Below are 8,143 nucleotides of genomic sequence, written 5' to 3'. Positions count from 1 at the left end.
ACGCCCAAAACTTCTGTCTCTGCTGCTTGAGGCATTCATTTATACGAGCTATTTGATCAGTTTATTCTGTTTCCAGTCCTCAATTTAAAAAAAAAAAAAAAAAGATCAGTCTCACTTTCTAACATTCTACATAGGGTTTTAATTTTCTTGTGCTATTTTAGGAATTGGATTAAACTTAAGTCAATGGCAAATCTTTTTGGGGATAATTAAAAAGGTTTCTGCAAGAAAAAGGCTGTATGGAACCAATCTATTTCTCAATTACATTGTTATTTTTGAGAAAAGAGGGCAAATGAGTTTCATTAGCTGACTCAGTGACCAGCACTGTCAGCTGGCTAGACAATGTCCAGTAATTAAAGTTGTTTCCCAAGTATTTCCTGATAATCAACCACAAAATCATCATCAGTGATTCTCACGCATTCATTTTGTTAGGGAGCAACTGGGGATAGTCCAAAACTTTAGAACTAAACACTGGAAATTATTTCTCTTCACTACCTAATTTATTACAAAATAGTCTTGTGTGAATAGACGTGCCGTCCAATGTGAACAGTTTTTGCAAGGCGTATGCCTGGGGCATAACCCGCAGAAATAGAGTTGTGTGGTTGAGCCAGATTTAGAGAGATAACCTATCAGTGAGGGCCTCCTCCCTGTTCCAGCTGCATTCTGATCACTTCATTTTGAGTTCCACTGAGTACTTCATCAATAGGATCCAAGAGACAACCTCAAATACTCAGAATAAAACTGGCTTTACCACCCCTAGACAACAAGCTTCCACATATGCCAGTGAAGAGCTGAGCTTCAGATCTAGGGCCCTCCTTCAGACCTAAAGCTCCAAAATTATAGCCTCACCATGACTGTATGCCTTGAAAGCATCAAGATAATTTTATTATTCCCTTTGGCTCTGTTCATGTCAGTTACCAGAAGAAACCCTAGGCTTCCTGGTCACACCCTAGCATAAACCATTATCATTTCACCTGGATGATAGGAATAGCCTCCAAACTCTTCTACCTGGTTTCACTTTGTTCATACCAGTGGCTACACACAGCATCCAGAACAATCCTTTTAAAATGAAGTTACCTATGCCTCTGTTCAAAACTATGGTTTTCTCCATAAGACAGAGCTTTATTTTTTTTCTTTGTTACATTCACTGCTGTCTACAATGCCTAAAACAGCATATAGTGAGCGCTCAGAAAATATTTATCAGATGATAGAGAGAGAGATAAATAGGGAATATTTCCTCTTTTCAATGCTCTCTTCTACTGCCTTTGCTCAAGTCCTTATTATTTCATTTGGCTTATTTTTTATTTATCATAATACAGTAGTATATGCATATAGTTCTATAAAAACAGGAAACATAAATAAAAATAAAGAGGAAAATAAAAGTTATATGATCCACCATCCAAAGTTAACATTTTGGTTTATATTCTTCTAGATATTTTCTATAGTAGTGGTTTCTTCCATTATATGCCAGCCCAGGTCCTACTCCTATAGCAAACACAGTCTTAATGTTGCCACCAGTTGCATTTGTTTCCTGTGGCTGCCATAACAAATTATCACAAGCTGGTGGCTTAAAACAAGATAAATTTATTCTCTCACAGTTCTGGAGGCCAGAAGTCAGAAGCCCAGGTGCTGTCAGTGTTACACTCCCTCTGGGACTCTAGGGGAAAAGCCTTTCTTTACCTCCTCTAGTTTCTTGTGGTTTCTGGCCTCTTGGCTTATAGCAACACCCTTCTGGGAAGTCTTCATGTTGACTTCTCTTGTATTTGTGTGTTATCCTCTTTCTGGCTCTTATAAAGACACCTGTCATTGGATTTATTCCCCCACCCAGATAATCCAGGATAAACGCATCTCAAGACCCTTAACTTAATTATATCTGCAAATACTCTTTTTTCCAAATAAGCTCACATTCACAGATTCTAGGGTTTTGGTGTGGACATGTCTTTGATGGGGGTTCACCATTCAACCTACTACACCAATGTTAAATTCCTCAGACAAAATAAATTTGTTTGTGTCACTGCCGTGTGTTAAAAATCCTTCAGTGGTTCCCCATTATCTAAGTATGCCAGACTCCTTTGGATGGCATGAAAAGCATTTATGATCCCTGCCCAATCTTCCAAGAAAACAGACTTCATAACGCAGGCAATCCATCATAGCCACTCCATCCCAATGATGTGGAGAGAGAAAAACAGAGTCTCCTCAGGAAAACCGGACTGTGTCCTAATTAAACAGCTAGAGGTACACAACACTGAGATGTGGTATTTAGTGTAAATGTGACAGTTTGAATTCAGCAGTGGGTCAGAGCATGGTTCACAGAGATTAGTTTACACTTGTATTTTTTCATCACCTGGAAAATATGTGACATTAATAAATTATTAATTTGTTTTGATAAAAGGAGTGAATAGATGCAAGTATTAAATTCATGGTTCAAGGACTCAAATACTCTTTTCCCTCATCCAGTGTTTGCCTCTTTGTTGCCCCTCCTAGCTGAAGTTTTTTTCTATGCATTTGCTTTTGAATCTCTCTTTTAGAAGAGTATACTTATTTATGTCGCATTGAATTAATTTCTCCAAAACAGGAGCCCATCATTCCTGTCTCTCTCTATTGTTCAGATGTTGTATCAGTGCAGGATGATAGGAGCAAGGCAGAAGCTATGCTAAGTGACAAAGTGTGAAGTGTGAAATTCACATGTATTACTTAGTCATTTTCCTTCTTCTGTCTCTTTATCTTAATGTATTAAAGGTAATAGTCTGAATCAAGCCTCTGCAGTTGTTTACTCTTTTCTGACAGAATTAGCTGGGGCAGTTCAGTCTCTCCGATTTATTGTTGAGTCTCATCCACTTTCCATCACTTTCAGGTGTAATTTTTCCTTTCATTTTCTTTAAAAAAAATTAAAATTGCCCACAATCCTCCTTCATGGTTACTTGGTTTGACAAATTTATCAGAAAATGTAGAGAATGGCTTAGAATAGATCATATCAGACCTGGTGTATTTGTGATACAAGATCATTAAGTTTACAGGGAATTGTTCTGAGATGGCAGGAGATGAAGCTCCAGAAAGAAGCAGAACAGTGGCTGGGTACCAAGGGCAGTAGTGGGGGTGGTCTATCCTACTGCAGGCAAAATTGGGAGTGGAAGATGTTGTCTTTGAAGAATTTTAAAACAGTAAGAAAACCAAATAATGTCAGTTCTAAATTTTTTTAATTAAAACTTAATGTTTTAGAGCAGTTTTAGGTTTACAGCTGAATTAAAGGGGAGTAATAGAGATTTCTCATTATACTTCCTGCCACCCCTCAACACCCCCTCACAGCTTCCCCCATTATGAGCATCCTCCACCAGAGAGGTATAACTCTTATAACTGATGAACCTACATTGATATGATATATCATAATCATCCAGAGTTTATATTTCAGTTCACTTTTGCTGTTGTACATTTATGGGTTTGGACAAAGATATAATGACATGTATCCATCATTATGGTATCATACAGAATATTTCCACTGCCCTAAAAAATTGTGTGCACTCTGCTTATTCAGTCCTTCACCTGCCCCTTAATACTTGTCAAGCACTGACCTTTTTACTGTCTCCATAGTTTTTAATTTTCTAGCATGTCATGTAATTAGAATCATACAGTATGTATCCTTTTCAGGTTGGCTTCTTTCACTTAATAATAGAAATTTAAGTTTCCACCATGTCTTTTCATGACTTGATAGCTCATTTCATTTGAGCACTGAATAATATTCCATTGTCTGTATGTCTCACAATCTGTTTATCCATTTACCCACTGAAGAACATCTTGGTTGCTTCTAAGTTTGGGCAATTATGACTAAAGCTGCTGTTAATCTATGTGCAAGTTTTTGTGTGGACATACGTTTTCAACTCCTTTGAGTAAACACTAAGGAGTATGATTTCTGGATCATAATGATTGTAAGAATATGTTCAGTTTTGTAAGAAACTGCCACATTGTCTTCCAAAAGTGTACCATTTTGCTTTCCCACAGCAATGAAACAGAGTTCCTGTTGCCCACATCCTCATACATCCTTACCAACATTTGCTGGTGTCAGTTTCTAGATTTTGGTCATTCTAATAGGTGAGTAGTGGGATCTCTCAGTCTACTTCTTATTATGACTCTGAACCAATAATTCTAAAAAATGTCAGTGATAAAAGACTCCCAGAGGAGAAAGGAAAACCAGCTTGGAGGGACTCAGTGATTCTTCTCAAAGGTATTTCTAAATGGGCTTAGGAGATTAGCAAGCTTCATTTCCAGAATGTTTCTGCAGTGGTTCAGCCATGTGGCTGACAGGGTTTTGGTGCTCCGGCCAGGTGTCAGGCCTGAGCCTTTGAGGTGGAAGAGCTGAGTTCAGGACATTGGGCCACCAGAGACCTCCCAGCCCCACATAATATCAATCGGCGAGAGCTCTCCCAGATATCTCCATTTCAACGCAATGACCCAGCTATACCCAATGACCAGCAAGCTCCAGTGCTGGACGCCCGATGCCAAAAAACTAGCATGACAGGATCACAACCCCACCCGATAGCAGAGAGGTTGCCTAAAATCATAATAAGTTCACAGACACCCCAAAACACACCACTGGACATGGTCCTCCCCACCAGAAAGACAAGATCCAGCCTCATCCACCAGAACACAGGCACAAGTTCCCTCCACCAGGAAGCCTACACAACCCACTGAACCAACCTTAGCCACTGGGGGCAGGCACCAAAAACAACGGGAACTACAAACCTGCAGCCAGCGAAAAGGAGACCCCAAACACAGTAATTTAAGCAAAATGAGAAGACAGACATATGCAGCAGATGAAGAAGCAATGTGAAAACTCACCAGACCAAACAAATGAAGAGGAAATAGGCAGTCTACCTGGAAAAGAATTCAAAGTAATGATAGTAAAGATGATCCAAAATCTTGGAAAAAGAATGGAGAAAATAAAAGAAATGTTTAACAAGGACCTAGAAAAAATAAAGAGCAAAAAAAAAAAAAAATGATGAACAACACAATAAATGAAATTAAAAATCATCTACAAGGAATCGATAGCAGAATAACTGAGGCAGAAGAACGGATAAGTGACCTGGAAGATAAAATAGTGGAAATAAATATTGCAGACAAGAATAAAGAAAATAGAATGAAAGAATTGAAGACAGTCTCAGAGACTTCTGAGACAACATTAAATGCACCAGCATTCGAATTATAGTGATCCCAGAAGAAGAAGAGAAAAAGAAAGGGACTGAGAAAATATCTGAAGAGATTATACTTGAAAACTCCCCTACTATGGGAAAGGAAATAGTCAATAAAATTCAGGAAGCACAGAAAGTTCCAACCAGCATAAATACAAAGAGAAACACTCCAAGACACATATTAAACGAACTATAGAAAATTAAATACAAAGAAAAAATATTAAAAGTAGCAAGGGAAAAGCAACAAATAATATACAAGGGAATCCCCATAAGGTTAACAGCTGATCTTTCAGCAGAAACTCTGCAAGCCAGAAGGTGGTGGCAGGACACATTTAAAGTGATGAAAGGGAAAAACCTACAACCAAGATTACTCTACCCAGCAGGGTCTCATTCAGATTCAAAGAGAAATTAAAACCCTTACAGACTAGCAAAAGGTAAGAGAATTCAGCACCAACAACAGCTTTACAACAAATGCTAAAGGAACTACTCTGGGCAGGAAACACAAGAGAAGGAAAAGACCTACAATAACAAACCCAAAACGATTAAAAAATGGTAATAGGAACATACATATTGATAATTACCTTAAATGTAAATGGATTAAATGCTCCCACCAAAAGACACAGACTGGCTGAATGGATACAAAAACAAGACCTGTATATATGCTGTCTACAAGAGACCCACCTCAGACCTAGGGATACATATAGACTGAAAGTGAGGGGATGGAAAAAGATATTCCATGAAAATGGAAATCAAAAGAAAGCTGGAGTAGCAATTCTCATATCAGACAAAATAGACTTTAAAACAAAGACTATTACAAGAGACAAAGAAGAAAACTATATAATGATCAAGGGATCAATCCAAGAAGAAGATATAACAATCGTAAATATTTATGCACCCAACATAGGAGCACCTCAATACGTAAGGCAAATGCTATTAGCCAAAAAAGTGGTAATTGACAGTAGCACAATAATAGTAGGAGACTTTAACACCTCACTTTCACCAATGGACAGATCAACCAAAATGAAAATAAATAAGGAAACACAAGCTTTAAATGATACATTAAACAAGGTGGACTTAATTGATATTTACAGGACATTCCATCCAAAAACAACAGAATACACTTTCTTCTCAAGTGCTCATGGAACAGTCTCCAGGACAGATCACATCTTGCTGTGTCACAAAGCAAACCTTGGTAAATTTAAGAAAACTGAAGTCATATCAAGTATCTTTTCTGACCACAACACTATGAGACTAGATATCAATTACAGGAAAAAAATCTGTAAAAACTACAAACACATGAAGGCTAAAAAATACACTACTAAATAACCAAGAGATCACTGAGGAAATCAAAGAGTAAATGAAAAATTACCTAGAAACAAATGACAATGAAAACAAGATGACCCAAAACCTATGGGATGCAGCAAAAGCAGTTCTAAGAGGGAAGTTTATAACAATACAATCCTACCTCAAGAAACAAGAAACATGTCAAATAGACAACCTAACCTTACACCTAAAGCAATTAGAGAAAGAAGAACAAAAAAAGTTAGCAGAGGGAAAGAAATCATAAAGATTAGATCAGACATCAATGAAAAAGAAATGAAGGAAACGATAGCAAAGATTAATAAAACTAAAAGCTGGTTCTTTGAGAAGATAAACAAAATTGATAAACCATTAGGTAGTCTCATCAAGAAAAAAAGGGAGAAGACTCAAATCAATACAATTAGAAATGAAAAAGGAGAAGTAACAACTGACACTGCAGAAATACAAAGGATCATGAGAGATTACTACAAGCAACTATAGGCCAATAAAATGAACAACCTAGAAGAAATGGACAAATTCTTAGAAAAGCACAAACTTCCAAGACTGAACCAGGAAGAAATAGAAAATATGAACAGACCAACCACAAGCACTGAAATTGAAACTGTGATTAAAAATCTTGCAACAAACAAAAGTCCAGGACCAGATGGCTTCAAAGGCAGATTCTATCAAACATTTAAAAAAAAGCTAACACCTATCCTTCTCAAACTCTTCCAAAATATAGCAGAGGGAGGAACACTCCCAAACTCATTCTACAAGGCCACCATTGCCTGATACCAAAACCAGACAAAGATGTCACAAATAAGGAAAACTAGAGACCCATATCACTGATGAACACAGATGCAAAAATGCTCAACAAAATACTAGCAAAAAGAAACCAGCACCACATTAAAAGGAACATATACCATGATCAAGTGGGGGTTTTCCCAGCAATGCAAGGATTCTTCAATATACGTAAATCAATCAATGTGATACACCATATTAACAAACTGAAGGAGAAAAACCATATGATAATCTCAATAGATGCAGAAAAAACTTTCAACAAAATTCAACATCTGTTTATGATAAAAATTCTCCAGAAAGTAGGCATAGAGGGAACCTACCTCAACATAATAAAGGCCATATATGACAAACCCACAGTCAACGTCATTCTCAATGGTGAAAAACTGAAACAATTTCCACTAAGATCAGGAACAAGACAAGGTTGCCCACTCTCACCACTATTATTCAACATAGTTTTGGAAGTTTCAGCCACAGCAGTCAGAGACACAAAAGAAATAAAAGGAATCCAAACGGAAAAGAGAAGTAAAACTGTCACTCTTTGCAGATGACATGATACTATACATAGAGAACCCTAAAGATGCTACCAGAAAACTACGAGAGCTAATCAATGAATTTGGTAAAGTAGCAGGATACAAAATTAATGCACAGAAATCTCTTGCATTTCTATACACTAATGATGAAAAATCTGAAAGAGAAATTAAGGAAACACTCCCGTTTACCACAGCAACAAAAAGAATAAAATACCTAGGAATAAACCTACCTAAGGAGACAAAAGACCTGTATGCAGAAAATTATAAGACTGATGAAAGAAATTAAAGATGACAGAAACAGATGGAGAGATGTACCATGTTCTTGGATTGGAA

Source organism: Aethalodelphis obliquidens, unplaced genomic scaffold, assembly GCF_003676395.1.
Source record: "Aethalodelphis obliquidens isolate GAN/ISIS:26980383/991018 unplaced genomic scaffold, ASM367639v1 scaffold11, whole genome shotgun sequence".
Taxonomy (NCBI): domain Eukaryota; kingdom Metazoa; phylum Chordata; class Mammalia; order Artiodactyla; family Delphinidae; genus Aethalodelphis; species Aethalodelphis obliquidens.
This window is presented reverse-complemented; position numbering follows the sequence as displayed.